This window comes from Eucyclogobius newberryi, unplaced genomic scaffold (assembly GCF_026437365.1).
Source record: "Eucyclogobius newberryi isolate DKJ021-1_F unplaced genomic scaffold, fEucNew1.0.hap1 SCAF_15, whole genome shotgun sequence".
Classification (NCBI taxonomy): Eukaryota; Metazoa; Chordata; class Actinopteri; order Gobiiformes; family Gobiidae; genus Eucyclogobius; species Eucyclogobius newberryi.
In genome coordinates this window covers 36,321,046-36,339,410 of record NW_027315779.1, presented here as the reverse complement: position 1 = coordinate 36,339,410, position 18,365 = coordinate 36,321,046, and positions in this window count along the sequence as shown.

Here is an 18,365-nt window from a genome sequence, read left to right as displayed (position 1 = left end):
GTCAGGAGGGCGTTCAACAGCTGCAACATTAAGAGGTCTGGATGGCTTTTAGGCACCGCAACATTCAGAGGTCAGGAGGGCATTGAACCATTGCTTCATTCAGAGGTCAGGAGGGTATTGAACCGCTGCAACATTCAGAGGTCAGGATGGCGTTGAACCACAGCAACATTCAGAGGTCAGGAGGGCGTTGAACACCTCTAATATTCAGAGGTCAGGAGGGCGTTGAGCCAAGGCAACATTCAGAGGTCAGGCGGGCGTGGAACCACAGCAACATTCAGACGTCAGGAGGGCGTTGAACCATTGCAACATTCAGAGGTCAGGAGGGCGTTCAACAGCTGCAACATTAAGAGGTCTGGATGGCGTTTAGGCACGGCAACATTCAGAGGTCAGGAGGGCATTGAACCAGGGCAACATTCAGAGATCAGGAGGGCGTTGAACCACGGCAACATTTAGAGGTCAGGAGGGCGTTGAACCAAGGCAATATTCAGAGGTCAGGAGGGCGTTGAACCAAGGCGACATTCAGAGATCAGGAGGGCGTTGAACCAAGGCAACATTCAGAGGTCAGGAGGGCGTTGAACCATTGCTTCATTCAGAGGTCAGGAGGGTGTTGAACCACGGCAACATTCAGAGGTCAGGAGGGCCTTGAACCATTGCAACGTTCAGAAGTCAGGAGGGCGTTTAACCATGGCAACATTCAGAGGTCAGGAGGGCGTTGAACCACGTTAACATTCAGAGGTTAGGATTGCGTTCAATCAAGGCAACGTTCAGAGGTCAGGAGGGCGTTGAACCACATTAACATTCAGATGTCAGGAGGGCGTTGAACCAAGGCAACATTCAGAGGTCAGGAGGGCGTTGAACCAAGGCAACATTCAGAGGTCAGGAGGGCGTTGAACCAAGGCAACATTCAGAGGTCAGGAGGGCGTTGAACCATGGCAACATTCAGTGGTCAGGAGGGCGTTAAACCACGGCAACATTCAGAGGTCAGGAGGGTGTTGAACCAAGGCAACATTCAGAGGTCAGGAGGGCGTTGAACCAAGGCAACATTCAGAGGTCAGGAGGGCGTTGAACCAAGGCAACATTAGGAGGTCAGGAGGGCGTTGAACCACGGCAACATTCAGAGGTCAGGATGGCGTTGAACCACGGCAACGTTCTGAGGTCAGGAGGGCGTTGAACACCTCCAATATTCAGAGGTCAGGAGGGCTTTGAACATAGGCAACATTCAGAGGTCAGGAGGGCGTTGAACCAAGGCAACATTCAGAGGTCAGGAGGGCGTTGAACCATTGCAACATTCAGAGGTAAGGAGGGCGTTGAACCACGGCAACATTCAGAGGTCAGGAGGGCGTTGAACTATTGCTTCAATCAGAGGTCAGTAGGGCGTTGAACCATTGCAACATTCAGAGGTCAGGAGGGCGTTGAACCACGGCAACATTCAGAGGTCAGGAGGGCGTTGAACCATTGCTTTATTCAGAGATCAGGAGGGCGTTGAACCAAGGCAACATTCAGAGGTCAGGAGGGCGTTGAACCATTGCAACATTCAGAAGTCAGGAGGGCGTGGAACCACGGTAACGTTCAGAAGTCAGGAGGGCGTTGAACCACGGTAAAATTCAGATTTCAGGAGGGCGTTGAACCATTGTTTCATTCAGAGGTCAGGAGGGCGTTGAACACCTCCAATATTCAGAGGTCAGGAGGGCTTTGAACATAGGCAACATTCAGAGGTCAGGAGGGCGTTGAACCAAGGCAACATTCGGAGGTCAGGAGGGCGTTGAACCATTGCAACATTCAGAGGTAAGGAGGGCGTTGAACCATTGCAACATTCAGAGGTAAGGAGGGCGTTGAACCATTGCAACATTCATAGGTCAGGAGGTCGTTGAACTATTGCTTCAATCAGAGGTCAGTAGGGCGTTGAACCATTGCAACATTCAGAGGTCAGGAGGGCGTTGAACCACGGCAACATTCAGAGGTCAGGAGGGCGTTGAACCATTGCAACATTCAGAAGTCAGGAGGGCGTGGAACCACGGTAACGTTCAGAAGTCAGGAGGGCGTTGAACCACGGTAAAATTCAGAGGTCAGGAGGGCGTTGAACCATTGCTTCATTCAGAGGTCAGGAGGGCATTGAACCATTGCAACACTCAGAGGTTAGGAGGGCGTTCAATCAAGGCAACGTTCAGAGGTCAGGAGGGCGTTGAACCACATTAACATTCAGAGGTCAGGAGGGCGTTGAACCAAGGCAACATTCAGAGGTCAGGAGGGCGTTGAACCAAGGCAACATTCAGAGGTCAGGAGGGCGTTGAACCAAGGCAACATTCAGAGGTCAGGAGGGCGTTGAACCATGGCAACATTCAGAGGTCAGGAGGGCGTTAAACCACGGCAACATTCAGAGGTCAGGAGGGTGTTGAACCAAGGCAACATTCAGAGGTCAGGAGGGCGTTGAACCAAGGCAACATTCAGAGGTCAGGAGGGCGTTGAACCAAGGCAACATTAGGATGTCAGGAGGGCGTTGAACCACGGCAACATTCAGAGGTCAGGAGGGCGTTGAACCACGGCAACATTCAGAGGTCAGGATGGCGTTGAACCACGGCAACGTTCTGAGGTCAGGAGGGCGTTGAACACCTCCAATATTCAGAGGTCAGGAGGGTTTTGAACATAGGCAACATTCAGAGGTCAGGAAGGCGTTGAACCAAGGCAACATTCGGAGGTCAGGAGGGCGTTGAACCATTGCAACATTCAGAGGTAAAGAGGGCGTTGAACCACGGCAACATTCAGAGGTCAGGAGGGCGTTGAACTATTGCTTCAATCAGAGGTCAGTAGGGCGTTGAACCATTGCAACATTCAGAGGTCAGGAGGGCGTTGAACCACGGCAACATTCAGAGGTCAGGAGGGCGTTGAACCATTATTTCATTCAGAGATCAGGAGGGCGTTGAACCACGGCAACATTCAGAGGTCAGGAGGGCGTTGAACCATTGCAACATTCAGAAGTCAGGAGGGCGTGGAACCACGGTAACGTTCAGAAGTCAGGAGGGCGTTGAACCACGGTAAAATTCAGAGGTCAGGAGGGCGTTGAACCATTGCTTCATTCAGAGGTCAGGAGGGCGTTGAACCATTGCAACACTCAGAGGTCAGGAGGGCGTTGAATCACGGAAACATTCAGAGGTCAGGAGGGCGTTGAACCATGGCAACATTCAGAGGTCAGGAGGGCGTTGAACCACGGCAACATTCAGAGGTTAGGTGGGCGTAGAACCACGGCAACATTCAGAGGTCAGGAGGACGTTGAACCACGGCAACATTCAGAGGTCAGGAGGGCATTGAACCATTGCTTCATTCAGAAGTCAGGAGGGCGTAGAACCACGGCAACATTCAGAGGTCAGGAGGGTGTTGAACCATTGCAACATTCAGTGGTCAGGAGGGCGTTGAACCACAACAATGTTCAGAGGTCAGGAGGGTGATGAACACCTCCAATATTCAGAGGTCAGGAGGGCTTTGAACATAGGCAACATTCAGAGGTCAGGAGGGCGTTGAACCGAGGCAACATTCAGAGGTCAGGAGGGCGTTGAACCAAGGCAACATTCAGAGGTCAGGAAGGCGTTGAACCACGGCAACATTCAGAGGTCAGGAGGGCGTTGAACCATTGCAACATTCAGAGGTCAGGAGGGCTTGAACCACGGCAACATTCGGAGGTCATGAGGGCGTTGAACCATGGCAACATTCAGAGGTCAGGAGGGCATTGAACCACGGCAACATTTAGAGGTCAGGAGGGCGTTGAACCAAGGTAACATTCAGAGGTCAGGAGGGCGTTGAACCATTGCAACATTCAGAAGTCAGGAGGGCGTGGAACCACGGTAACGTTCAGAAGTCAGGAGGGCGTTGAACCACGGTAAAATTCAGAGGTCAGGAGGGCGTTGAACCATTGCTTCGTTCAGAGGTCAGGAGGGCGTTGAACCATTGCAACACTCAGAGGTCAGGAGGGCGTTGAATCACGGAAACATTCAGAGGTCAGGAGGGCGTTGAACCATGGAAACATTCAGAGATCAGGAGGGCGTTGAACCACGGCAACATTCAGAGGTTAGGTGGGCGTAGAACCACGGCAACATTCAGAGGTCAGGAGGACGTTGAACCACGGCAACATTCAGAGGTCAGGAGGGCATTGAACCATTGCTTCATTCAGAAGTCAGGAGGGCGTAGAACCACGGCAACATTCAGAGGTCAGGAGGGTGTTGAACCATTGCAACATTCAGTGGTCAGGAGGGCGTTGAACCACAACAATGTTCAGAGGTCAGGAGGGCGATGAACACCTCCAATATTCAGAGGTCAGGAGGGCTTTGAACATAGGCAACATTCAGAGGTCAGGAGGGCGTTGAACCAAGAAAACATTCAGAGGTCAGGAGGGCGTTGAACCAAGAAAACATTCAGAGGTCAGGAGGGCGTTGAACCAAGGCAACATTCAGAGGTCAGGAAGGCGTTGAACCACGGCAACATTCAGAGGTCAGGAGGGCGTTGAACCATTGCAACATTCAGAGGTCAGGAGGGCTTGAACCACGGCAACATTCGGAGGTCATGAGGGCGTTGAACCATGGCAACATTCAGAGGTCAGGAGGGCATTGAACCACGGCAACATTTAGAGGTCAGGAGGGCGTTGAACCAAGGTAACATTCAGAGGTAAGGAGGGCGTTCAACAGCTGCAACATTAAGAGGTCTGGATGGCGTTTAGGCACCGCAACATTCAGAGGTCAGGAGGGCATTGAACCATTGCTTCATTCAGAGTTCAGGAGGGTATTGAACCGCTGCAACATTCAGAGGTCAGGATGGCGTTGAACCACAGCAACATTCAGAGGTCAGGAGGGCGTTGAACACCTCTAATATTCAGAGGTCAGGAGGGCGTTGAGCCAAGGCAACATTCAGAGATCAGGAGGGCGTTGAACCACGGCAACATTCAGAGGTCAGGCGGGCGTGGAACCATTGCAACATTCAGAGGTCAGGCGGGCGTGGAACCATTGCAACATTCAGAGGTCAGGAGGGCGTTGAACCACGGCACCATTCAGAGGTCAGGCGGGCGTGGAAACACAGCAACATTCAGAGGTCAGGAGGGCGTTGAACCATTGCAACATTCAGAAGTCAGGAGGGCATTTAACCATAGCAACATTCAGAGGTCAGGAGGGCGTTGAACCACGTTAACATTCAGAGGTCAGGAGGCCATTGAACCAAGGTAACATTCAGAGGTCAGGAGGGTGTTCAACAGCTGCAACATTAAGAGGTCTGGATGGCGTTTAGGCACGGCAACATTCAGAGGTCAGGAGGGCATTGAACCAGGGCAACATTCAGAGGTCAGGAGGGCGTTGAACCACGGCAACATTTAGAGGTCAGGAGGGCGTTGAACCAAGGCAATATTCAGAGGTCAGGAGGGCGTTGAACCAAGGCGACATTCAGAGATCAGGAGGGCGTTGAACCAAGAAAACATTCAGAGGTCAGGAGGGCGTTGAACCAAGGCAACATTCAGAGGTCAGGAAGGCGTTGAACCACGGCAACATTCAGAGGTCAGGAGGGCGTTGAACCATTGCAACATTCAGAGGTCAGGAGGGCTTGAACCACGGCAACATTCGGAGGTCATGAGGGCGTTGAACCATGGCAACATTCAGAGGTCAGGAGGGCATTGAACCACGGCAACATTTAGAGGTCAGGAGGGCGTTGAACCAAGGTAACATTCAGAGGTAAGGAGGGCGTTCAACAGCTGCAACATTAAGAGGTCTGGATGGCGTTTAGGCACCGCAACATTCAGAGGTCAGGAGGGCATTGAACCATTGCTTCATTCAGAGTTCAGGAGGGTATTGAACCGCTGCAACATTCAGAGGTCAGGATGGCGTTGAACCACAGCAACATTCAGAGGTCAGGAGGGCGTTGAACACCTCTAATATTCAGAGGTCAGGAGGGCGTTGAGCCAAGGCAACATTCAGAGATCAGGAGGGCGTTGAACCACGGCAACATTCAGAGGTCAGGCGGGCGTGGAACCATTGCAACATTCAGAGGTCAGGCGGGCGTGGAACCATTGCAACATTCAGAGGTCAGGAGGGCGTTGAACCACGGCACCATTCAGAGGTCAGGCGGGCGTGGAAACACAGCAACATTCAGAGGTCAGGAGGGCGTTGAACCATTGCAACATTCAGAAGTCAGGAGGGCATTTAACCATAGCAACATTCAGAGGTCAGGAGGGCGTTGAACCACGTTAACATTCAGAGGTCAGGAGGCCATTGAACCAAGGTAACATTCAGAGGTCAGGAGGGTGTTCAACAGCTGCAACATTAAGAGGTCTGGATGGCGTTTAGGCACGGCAACATTCAGAGGTCAGGAGGGCATTGAACCAGGGCAACATTCAGAGGTCAGGAGGGCGTTGAACCAAGGCAATATTCAGAGGTCAGGAGGGCGTTGAACCAAGGCGACATTCAGAGATCAGGAGGGCGTTGAACCAAGGCAACATTCAGAGGTCAGGAGGGCGTTGAACCATTGCTTCATTCAGAGGTCAGGAGGGTGTTGAACCACGGCAACATTCAGAGGTCAGGAGGGCCTTGAACCATTGCAACGTTCAGAAGTCAGGAGGTTGTTTAACCATGGCAACATTCAGAGGTCAGGAGGGCGTTGAACCATTGTTTCATTCAGAGGTCAGGAGGGCGTTGAACACCTCCAATATTCAGAGGTCAGGAGGGCTTTGAACATAGGCAACATTCAGAGGTCAGGAGGGCGTTGAACCAAGGCAACATTCGGAGGTCAGGAGGGCGTTGAACCATTGCAACATTCAGAGGTAAGGAGGGCGTTGAACCATTGCAACATTCAGAGGTAAGGAGGGCGTTGAACCATTGCAACATTCAGAGGTCAGGAGGTCGTTGAACTATTGCTTCAATCAGAGGTCAGTAGGGCGTTGAACCATTGCAACATTCAGAGTTCAGGAGGGCGTTGAACCAAGGCAACATTCAGAGGTCAGGAGGGCGTTGAACCATTGCTTCATTCAGAGATCAGGAGGGCGTTGAACCACGGCAACATTCAGAGGTCAGGAGGGCGTTGAACCATTGCAACATTCAGAAGTCAGGAGGGCGTGGAACCACGGTAACGTTCAGAAGTCAGGAGGGCGTTGAACCACGGTAAAATTCAGAGGTCAGGAGGGCGTTGAACCATTGCTTCATTCAGAGGTCAGGAGGGCATTGAACCATTGCAACACTCAGAGGTTAGGATTGCGTTCAATCAAGGCAACGTTCAGAGGTCAGGAGGGCGTTGAACCACATTAACATTCAGAGGTCAGGAGGGCGTTGAACCAAGGCAACATTCAGAGGTCAGGAGGGCGTTGAACCAAGGCAACATTCAGAGGTCAGGAGGGCGTTGAACCAAGGCAACATTCAGAGGTCAGGAGGGCGTTGAACCATGGCAACATTCAGAGGTCAGGAGGGCGTTAAACCACGGCAACATTCAGAGGTCAGGAGGGTGTTGAACCAAGGCAACATTCAGAGGTCAGGAGGGCATTGAACCAAGGCAACATTCAGAGGTCAGGAGGGCGTTGAACCAAGGCAACATTAGGATGTCAGGAGGGCGTTGAACCACGGCAAAATTCAGAGGTCAGGAGGGCGTTGAACCACGGCAACATTCAGAGGTCAGGATGGCGTTGAACCACGGCAACGTTCTGAGGTCAGGAGGGCGTTGAACACCTCCAATATTCAGAGGTCAGGAGGGTTTTGAACATAGGCAACATTCAGAGGTCAGGAGGGCGTTGAACCAAGGCAACATTCGGAGGTCAGGAGGGCGTTGAACCATTGCAACATTCAGAGGTAAAGAGGGCGTTGAACCACGGCAACATTCAGAGGTCAGGAGGGCGTTGAACTATTGCTTCAATCAGAGGTCAGTAGGGCGTTGAACCATTGCAACATTCAGAGGTCAGGAGGGCGTTGAACCACGGCAACATTCAGAGGTCAGGAGGGCGTTGAACCATTATTTCATTCAGAGATCAGGAGGGCGTTGAACCACGGCAACATTCAGAGGTCAGGAGGGATTTGAACCATTGCAACATTCAGAAGTCAGGAGGGCGTGGAACCACGGTAACGTTCAGAAGTCAGGAGGGCGTTGAACCACGGTAAAATTCAGAGGTCAGGAGGGCGTTGAACCATTGCTTCATTCAGAGGTCAGGAGGGCGTTGAACCATTGCAACACTCAGAGGTCAGGAGGGCGTTGAATCACAGAAACATTCAGAGGTCAGGAGGGCGTTGAACCATGGTAACATTCAGAGGTCAGGAGGGCGTTGAACCACGGCAACATTCAGAGGTTAGGTGGGCGTAGAACCACGGCAACATTCAGAGGTCAGGAGGACGTTGAACCACGGCAACATTCAGAGGTCAGGAGGGCATTGAACCATTGCTTCATTCAGAAGTCAGGAGGGCGTAGAACCACGGCAACATTCAGAGGTCAGGAGGGTGTTGAACCATTGCAACATTCAGTGGTCAGGAGGGCGTTGAACCACAACAATGTTCAGAGGTCAGGAGGGCGATGAACACCTCCAATATTCAGAGGTCAGGAGGGCTTTGAACATAGGCAACATTCAGAGGTCAGGAGGGCGTTGAACCGAGGCAACATTCAGAGGTCAGGAGGAAATTGAACCAAGGCAACATTCAGAGGTCAGGAAGGCGTTGAACCACGGCAACATTCAGAGGTCAGGAGGGCGTTGAACCATTGCAACATTCAGAGGTCAGGAGGGCTTGAACCACGGCAACATTTGGAGGTCATGAGGGCGTTGAACCATGGCAACATTCAGAGGTCAGGAGGGCATTGAACCACGGCAACATTTAGAGGTCAGGAGGGCGTTGAACCAAGGTAACATTCAGAGGTCAGGAGGGCGTTGAACCATTGCAACATTCAGAAGTCAGGAGGGCGTGGAACCACGGTAACGTTCAGAAGTCAGGAGGGCGTTGAACCACGGTAAAATTCAGAGGTCAGGAGGGCGTTGAACCATTGCTTCGTTCAGAGGTCAGGAGGGCGTTGAACCATTGCAACACTCAGAGGTCAGGAGGGCGTTGAATCACGGAAACATTCAGAGGTCAGGAGGGCGTTGAACCATGGAAACATTCAGAGGTCAGGAGGGCGTTGAACCACTGCAACATTCAGAGGTTAGGTGGGCGTAGAACCACGGCAACATTCAGAGGTCAGGAGGACGTTGAACCACGGCAACATTCAGAGGTCAGGAGGGCATTGAACCATTGCTTCATTCAGAAGTCAGGAGGGCGTAGAACCACGGCAACATTCAGAGGTCAGGAGGGTGTTGAACCATTGCAACATTCAGTGGTCAGGAGGGCGTTGAACCACAACAATGTTCAGAGGTCAGGAGGGCGATGAACACCTCCAATATTCAGAGGTCAGGAGGGCTTTGAACATAGGCAACATTCAGAGGTCAGGAGGGCGTTGAACCAAGAAAACATTCAGAGGTCAGGAGGGCTTTGAACCAAGGCAACATTCAGAGGTCAGGAAGGCGTTGAACCACGGCAACATTCAGAGGTCAGGAGGGCGTTGAACCATTGCAACATTCAGAGGTCAGGAGGGCTTGAACCACGGCAACATTCGGAGGTCATTTGGGCGTTGAACCATGGCAACATTCAGAGGTCAGGAGGGCATTGAACCACGGCAACATTTAGAGGTCAGGAGGGCGTTGAACCAAGGTAACATTCAGAGGTAAGGAGGGCGTTCAACAGTTGCAACATTAAGAGGTCTGGATGGCGTTTAGGCACCGCAACATTCAGAGGTCAGGAGGGCATTGAAGCATTGCTTCATTCAGAGGTCAGGAGGGTATTGAACCGCTGCAACATTCAGAGGTCAGGATGGCGTTGAACCACAGCAACATTCAGAGGTCAGGAGGGCGTTGAACACCTCTAATATTCAGAGGTCAGGAGGGCGTTGAGCCAAGGCAACATTCAGATATCAGGAGGGCGTTGAACCACGGCAACATTCAGAGGTCAGGCGGGCGTGGAACCATTGCAACATTCAGAGGTCAGGCGGGCGTGGAACCATTGCAACATTCAGAGGTCAGGAGGGCGTTGAACCACGGCAACATTCAGAGGTCAGGCGGGCGTGGAAACACAGCAACATTCAGAGGTCAGGAGGGCGTTGAACCATTGCAACATTCAGAAGTCAGGAGGGCGTTTAACCATAGCAACATTCAGAGGTCAGGAGGGCGTTGAACCACGTTAACATTCAGAGGTCAGGAGGCCATTGAACCAAGGTAACATTCAGAGGTCAGGAGGGCGTTCAACAGCTGCAACATTAAGAGGTCTGGATGGCGTTTAGGCACGGCAACATTCAGAGGTCAGGAGGGCATTGAACCAGGGCAACATTCAGAGGTCAGGAGGGCGTTGAACCACGGCAACATTTAGAGGTCAGGAGGGCGTTGAACCAAGGCAATATTCAGAGGTCAGGAGGGCGTTGAACCAAGGCGACATTCAGAGATCAGGAGGGCGTTTAACCAAGGCAACATTCAGAGGTCAGGAGGGCGTTGAACCATTGCTTCATTCAGAGGTCAGGAGGGTGTTGAACCACGGCAACATTCAGAGGTCAGGAGGGCCTTGAACCATTGCAACGTTCAGAAGTCAGGAGGGCGTTTAACCATGGCAACATTCAGAGGTCAGGAGGGCGTTGAACCACGTTAACATTCAGAGGTTAGGATTGCGTTCAATCAAGGCAACTTCCAGAGGTCAGGAGGGCGTTGAACCACATTAACATTCAGAGGTCAGGAGGGCGTTGAACCAAGGCAACATTCAGAGGTCAGGAGGGCGTTGAACCAAGGCAACATTCAGAGGTCAGGAGGGCGTTAAACCACGGCAACATTCAGAGGTCAGGAGGGTGTTGAACCAAGGCAACATTCAGAGGTCAGGAGGGCGTTGAACCAAGGCAACATTCAGAGGTCAGGAGGGCGTTGAACCAAGGCAACATTAGGAGGTCAGGAGGGCGTTGAACCACGGCAACATTCAGAGGTCAGGAGGGCGTTGAACCACGGCAACATTCGGAGGTCAGGAGGGCGTTGAACCATTGCAACATTCAGAGGTAAGGAGGGCGTTGAACCATTGCAACATTCAGAGGTAAGGAGGGCGTTGAACCATTGCAACATTCAGAGGTCAGGAGGTCGTTGAACTATTGCTTCAATCAGAGGTCAGTAGGGCGTTGAACCATTGCAACATTCAGAGGTCAGGAGGGCGTTGAACCACGGCAACATTCAGAGGTCAGGAGGGCGTTGAACCATTGCTTCATTCAGAGATCAGGAGGGCGTTGAACCACGGCAACATTCAGAGGTCAGGAGGGCGTTGAACCATTGCAACATTCAGAAGTCAGGAGGGCGTGGAACCACGGTAACGTTCAGAAGTCAGGAGGGCGTTGAACCACGGTAAAATTCAGAGGTCAGGAGGGCGTTGAACCATTGCTTCATTCAGAGGTCAGGAGGGCATTGAACCATTGCAACACTCAGAGGTTAGGATTGCGTTCAATCAAGGCAACGTTCAGAGGTCAGGAGGGCGTTGAACCACATTAACATTCAGAGGTCAGGAGGGCGTTGAACCAAGGCAACATTCAGAGGTCAGGAGGGCGTTGAACCAAGGCAACATTCAGAGGTCAGGAGGGCGTTGAACCAAGGCAACATTCAGAGGTCAGGAGGGCGTTGAACCATGGCAACATTCAGAGGTCAGGAGGGCGTTAAACCACGGCAACATTCAGAGGTCAGGAGGGTGTTGAACCAAGGCAACATTCAGAGGTCAGGAGGGCATTGAACCAAGGCAACATTCAGAGGTCAGGAGGGCGTTGAACCAAGGCAACATTAGGATGTCAGGAGGGCGTTGAACCACGGCAAAATTCAGAGGTCAGGAGGGCGTTGAACCACGGCAACATTCAGAGGTCAGGATGGCGTTGAACCACGGCAACGTTCTGAGGTCAGGAGGGCGTTGAACACCTCCAATATTCAGAGGTCAGGAGGGTTTTGAACATAGGCAACATTCAGAGGTCAGGAGGGCGTTGAACCAAGGCAACATTCGGAGGTCAGGAGGGCGTTGAACCATTGCAACATTCAGAGGTAAAGAGGGCGTTGAACCACGGCAACATTCAGAGGTCAGGAGGGCGTTGAACTATTGCTTCAATCAGAGGTCAGTAGGGCGTTGAACCATTGCAACATTCAGAGGTCAGGAGGGCGTTGAACCACGGCAACATTCAGAGGTCAGGAGGGCGTTGAACCATTATTTCATTCAGAGATCAGGAGGGCGTTGAACCACGGCAACATTCAGAGGTCAGGAGGGCATTGAACCATTGCAACATTCAGAAGTCAGGAGGGCGTGGAACCACGGTAACGTTCAGAAGTCAGGAGGGCGTTGAACCACGGTAAAATTCAGAGGTCAGGAGGGCGTTGAACCATTGCTTCATTCAGAGGTCAGGAGGGCGTTGAACCATTGCAACACTCAGAGGTCAGGAGGGCGTTGAATCACAGAAACATTCAGAGGTCAGGAGGGCGTTGAACCATGGTAACATTCAGAGGTCAGGAGGGCGTTGAACCACGGCAACATTCAGAGGTTAGGTGGGCGTAGAACCACGGCAACATTCAGAGGTCAGGAGGACGTTGAACCACGGCAACATTCAGAGGTCAGGAGGGCATTGAACCATTGCTTCATTCAGAAGTCAGGAGGGCGTAGAACCACGGCAACATTCAGAGGTCAGGAGGGTGTTGAACCATTGCAACATTCAGTGGTCAGGAGGGCGTTGAACCACAACAATGTTCAGAGGTCAGGAGGGCGATGAACACCTCCAATATTCAGAGGTCAGGAGGGCTTTGAACATAGGCAACATTCAGAGGTCAGGAGGGCGTTGAACCGAGGCAACATTCAGAGGTCAGGAGGAAATTGAACCAAGGCAACATTCAGAGGTCAGGAAGGCGTTGAACCACGGCAACATTCAGAGGTCAGGAGGGCGTTGAACCATTGCAACATTCAGAGGTCAGGAGGGCTTGAACCACGGCAACATTTGGAGGTCATGAGGGCGTTGAACCATGGCAACATTCAGAGGTCAGGAGGGCATTGAACCACGGCAACATTTAGAGGTCAGGAGGGCGTTGAACCAAGGTAACATTCAGAGGTCAGGAGGGCGTTGAACCATTGCAACATTCAGAAGTCAGGAGGGCGTGGAACCACGGTAACGTTCGGAAGTCAGGAGGGCGTTGAACCACGGTAAAATTCAGAGGTCAGGAGGGCGTTGAACCATTGCTTCGTTCAGAGGTCAGGAGGGCGTTGAACCATTGCAACACTCAGAGGTCAGGAGGGCGTTGAATCACGGAAACATTCAGAGGTCAGGAGGGCGTTGAACCATGGAAACATTCAGAGGTCAGGAGGGCGTTGAACCACTGCAACATTCAGAGGTTAGGTGGGCGTAGAACCACGGCAACATTCAGAGGTCAGGAGGACGTTGAACCACGGCAACATTCAGAGGTCAGGAGGGCATTGAACCATTGCTTCATTCAGAAGTCAGGAGGGCGTAGAACCACGGCAACATTCAGAGGTCAGGAGGGTGTTGAACCATTGCAACATTCAGTGGTCAGGAGGGCGTTGAACCACAACAATGTTCAGAGGTCAGGAGGGCGATGAACACCTCCAATATTCAGAGGTCAGGAGGGCTTTGAACATAGGCAACATTCAGAGGTCAGGAGGGCGTTGAACCAAGAAAACATTCAGAGGTCAGGAGGGCGTTGAACCAAGGCAACATTCAGAGGTCAGGAAGGCGTTGAACCACGGCAACATTCAGAGGTCAGGAGGGCGTTGAACCATTGCAACATTCAGAGGTCAGGAGGGCTTGAACCACGGAGACATTCGGAGGTCATTTGGGCGTTGAACCATGGCAACATTCAGAGGTCAGGAGGGCATTGAACCACGGCAACATTTAGAGGTCAGGAGGGCGTTGAACCAAGGTAACATTCAGAGGTAAGGAGGGCGTTCAACAGTTGCAACATTAAGAGGTCTGGATGGCGTTTAGGCACCGCAACATTCAGAGGTCAGGAGGGCATTGAACCATTGCTTCATTCAGAGGTCAGGAGGGTATTGAACCGCTGCAACATTCAGAGGTCAGGATGGCGTTGAACCACAGCAACATTCAGAGGTCAGGAGGGCGTTGAACACCTCTAATATTCAGAGGTCAGGAGGGCGTTGAGCCAAGGCAACATTCAGATATCAGGAGGGCGTTGAACCACGGCAACATTCAGAGGTCAGGCGGGCGTGGAACCATTGCAACATTCAGAGGTCAGGCGGGCGTGGAACCATTGCAACATTCAGAGGTCAGGAGGGCGTTGAACCACGGCAACATTCAGAGGTCAGGCGGGCGTGGAAACACAGCAACATTCAGAGGTCAGGAGGGCGTTGAACCATTGCAACATTCAGAAGTCAGGAGGGCGTTTAACCATAGCAACATTCAGAGGTCAGGAGGGCGTTGAACCACGTTAACATTCAGAGGTCAGGAGGCCATTGAACCAAGGTAACATTCAGAGGTCAGGAGGGCGTTCAACAGCTGCAACATTAAGAGGTCTGGATGGCGTTTAGGCACGGCAACATTCAGAGGTCAGGAGGGCATTGAACCAGGGCAACATTCAGAGGTCAGGAGGGCGTTGAACCACGGCAACATTTAGAGGTCAGGAGGGCGTTGAACCAATGCAATATTCAGAGGTCAGGAGGGCGTTGAACCAAGGCGACATTCAGAGATCAGGAGGGCGTTTAACCAAGGCAACATTCAGAGGTCAGGAGGGCGTTGAACCATTGCTTCATTCAGAGGTCAGGAGGGTGTTGAACCACGGCAACATTCAGAGGTCAGGAGGGCCTTGAACCATTGCAACGTTCAGAAGTCAGGAGGGCGTTTAACCATGGCAACATTCAGAGGTCAGGAGGGCGTTGAACCACGTTAACATTCAGAGGTTAGGATTGCGTTCAATCAAGGCAACTTCCAGAGGTCAGGAGGGCGTTGAACCACATTAACATTCAGAGGTCAGGAGGGCGTTGAACCAAGGCAACATTCAGAGGTCAGGAGGGCGTTGAACCAAGGCAACATTCAGAGGTCAGGAGGGCGTTAAACCACGGCAACATTCAGAGGTCAGGAGGGTGTTGAACCAAGGCAACATTCAGAGGTCAGGAGGGCGTTGAACCAAGGCAACATTCAGAGGTCAGGAGGGCGTTGAACCAAGGCAACATTAGGAGGTCAGGAGGGCGTTGAACCACGGCAACATTCAGAGGTCAGGAGGGCGTTGAACCACGGCAACATTCAGAGGTCAGGATGGCGTTGAACCACGGCAACGTTCTGCGGTCAGGAGGGCGTTGAACATCTTCAATATTCAGAGGTCAGGAGGGCTTTGAACATAGGCAACATTCAGAGGTCAGGAGGGCGTTGAATCAAGGCAACATTCAGAGGTCAGGAGGGCGTTGAACCATTGCAACATTCAGAGGTAAGGAGGGCGTTGAACCACGGCAACATTCAGAGGTCAGGAGGGCGTTGAACTATTGCTTCAATCAGAGGTCAGTAGGGCGTTGAACCATTGCAACATTTAGAGGTCAGGAGGGCGTTGAACCGCGGCAACATTCAGAGGTCAGGAGGGCGTTGAACCATTGCTTCATTCAGAGATCAGGAGGGCGTTGAACCACGGCAACATTCAGAGGTCAGGAGGGCGTTGAACCATTGCAACATTCAGAAGTCAGGAGGGCGTGGAACCACGGTAACGTTCAGAAGTCAGGAGGGCGTTGAACCACGGTAAAATTCAGAGGTCAGGAGGGCGTTGAACCATTGCTTTCATTCAGAGGTCAGGAGGGCGTTGAACACCTCCAATATTCAGAGGTCAGGAGGGCTTTGAACATAGGCAACATTCAGAGGTCAGGAGGGCGTTGAACCAAGGCAACATTCGGAGGTCAGGAGGGCGTTGAACCATTGCAACATTCAGAGGTAAGGAGGGCGTTGAACCATTGCAACATTCAGAGGTAAGGAGGGTGTTGAACCATTGCAACATTCAGAGGTAAGGAGGGCGTTGAACCACGGCAACATTCAGAGGTCAGGAGGGCGTTGAACTATTGCTTCAATCAGAGGTCAGTAGGGCGTTGAACCATTGCAACATTCAGAGGTCAGGAGGGCGTTGAACCACGGCAACATTCAGAGGTCAGGAGGGCGTTGAACCATTGCTTCATTCAGAGATCAGGAGGGCGTTGAACCACGGCAACATTCAGAGGTCAGGAGGGCGTTGAACCATTGCAACATTCAGAAGTCAGGAGGGCGTGGAACCACGGTAACGTTCAGAAGTCAGGAGGGCGTTGAACCACGGTAAAATTCAGAGGTCAGGAGGGCGTTGAACCAAGGCAACATTCAGAGGTCAGGAGGGCGTTAAACCACGGCAACATTCAGAGGTCAGGAGGGTGTTGAACCAAGGCAACATTCAGAGGTCAGGAGGGCGTTGAACCAAGGCAACATTCAGAGGTCAGGAGGGCGTTGAACCAAGGCAACATTAGGAGGTCAGGAGGGCGTTGAACCACGGCAACATTCAGAGGTCAGGAGGGCGTTGAACCACGGCAACATTCAGAGGTCAGGATGGCGTTGAACCACGGCAACGTTCTGAGGTCAGGAGGGCGTTGAACACCTTCAATATTCAGAGGTCAGGAGGGCTTTGAACATAGGCAACATTCAGAGGTCAGGAGGGCGTTGAATCAAGGCAACATTCAGAGGTCAGGAGGGCGTTGAACCATTGCAACATTCAGAGGTAAGGAGGGCGTTGAACCACGGCAACATTCAGAGGTCAGGAGGGCGTTGAACTATTGCTTCAATCAGAGGTCAGTAGGGCGTTGAACCATTGCAACATTCAGAGGTCAGGAGGGCGTTGAACCGCGGCAACATTCAGAGGTCAGGAGGGCGTTGAACCATTGCTTCATTCAGAGATCAGGAGGGCGTTGAACCACGGCAACATTCAGAGGTCAGGAGGGCGTTGAACCATTGCAACATTCAGAAGTCAGGAGGGTGTGGAACCACGGTAACGTTCAGAAGTCAGGAGGGCGTTGAACCACGGTAAAATTCAGAGGTCAGGAGGGCGTTGAACCATTGCTTTCATTCAGAGGTCAGGAGGGCGTTGAACACCTCCAATATTCAGAGGTCAGGAGGGCTTTGAACATAGGCAACATTCAGAGGTCAGGAGGGCGTTGAACCAAGGCAACATTCGGAGGTCAGGAGGGCGTTGAACCATTGCAACATTCAGAGGTAAGGAGGGCGTTGAACCATTGCAACATTCAGAGGTAAGGAGGATGTTGAACCATTGCAACATTCAGAGGTAAGGAGGGCGTTGAACCACGGCAACATTCAGAGGTCAGGAGGGCGTTGAACTATTGCTTCAATCAGAGGTCAGTAGGGCGTTGAACCATTGCAACATTCAGAGGTCAGGAGGGCGTTGAACCACGGCAACATTCAGAGGTCAGGAGGGCGTTGAACCATTGCTTCATTCAGAGATCAGGAGGGCGTTGAACCACGGCAACATTCAGAGGTCAGGAGGGCGTTGAACCATTGCAACATTCAGAAGTCAGGAGGGCGTGGAACCACGGTAACGTTCAGAAGTCAGGAGGGCGTTGAACCACGGTAAAATTCAGAGGTCAGGAGGGCGTTGAACCATTGCTTCATTCAGAGGTCAGTAGGGCATTGAACCATTGCAACACTCAGAGGTTAGGATTGCGTTCAATCAAGGCAACGTTCAGAGGTCAGGAGGGCGTTGAACCACATTAACATTCAGAGGTCAGGAGGGCGTAGAACCACGGCAACATTCAGAGGTCAGGAGGACGTTGAACCACGGCAACATTCAGAGGTCAGGAGGGCATTGAACCATTGCTTCATTCAGAAGTCAGGAGGGCGTAGAACCACGGCAACATTCAGAGGTCAGGAGGGTGTTGAACCATTGCAACATTCAGTGGTCAGGAGGGCGTTGAACCACAACAATGTTCAGAGGTCAGGAGGGCGATGAACACCTCCAATATTCAGAGGTCAGGAGGGCTTTGAACATAGGCAACATTCAGAGGTCAGGAGGGCGTTGAACCAAGAAAACATTCAGAGGTCAGGAGGGCGTTGAACCAAGGCAACATTCAGAGGTCAGGAAGGCGTTGAACCACGGCAACATTCAGAGGTCAGGAGGGCGTTGAACCATTTCAACATTCAGAGGTCAGGAGGGCTTGAACCACGGCAACATTCGGAGGTCATTTGGGCGTTGAACCATGGCAACATTCAGAGGTCAGGAGGGCATTGAACCACGGCAACATTTAGAGGTCAGGAGGGCGTTGAACCAAGGTAACATTCAGAGGTAAGGAGGGCGTTCAACAGTTGCAACATTA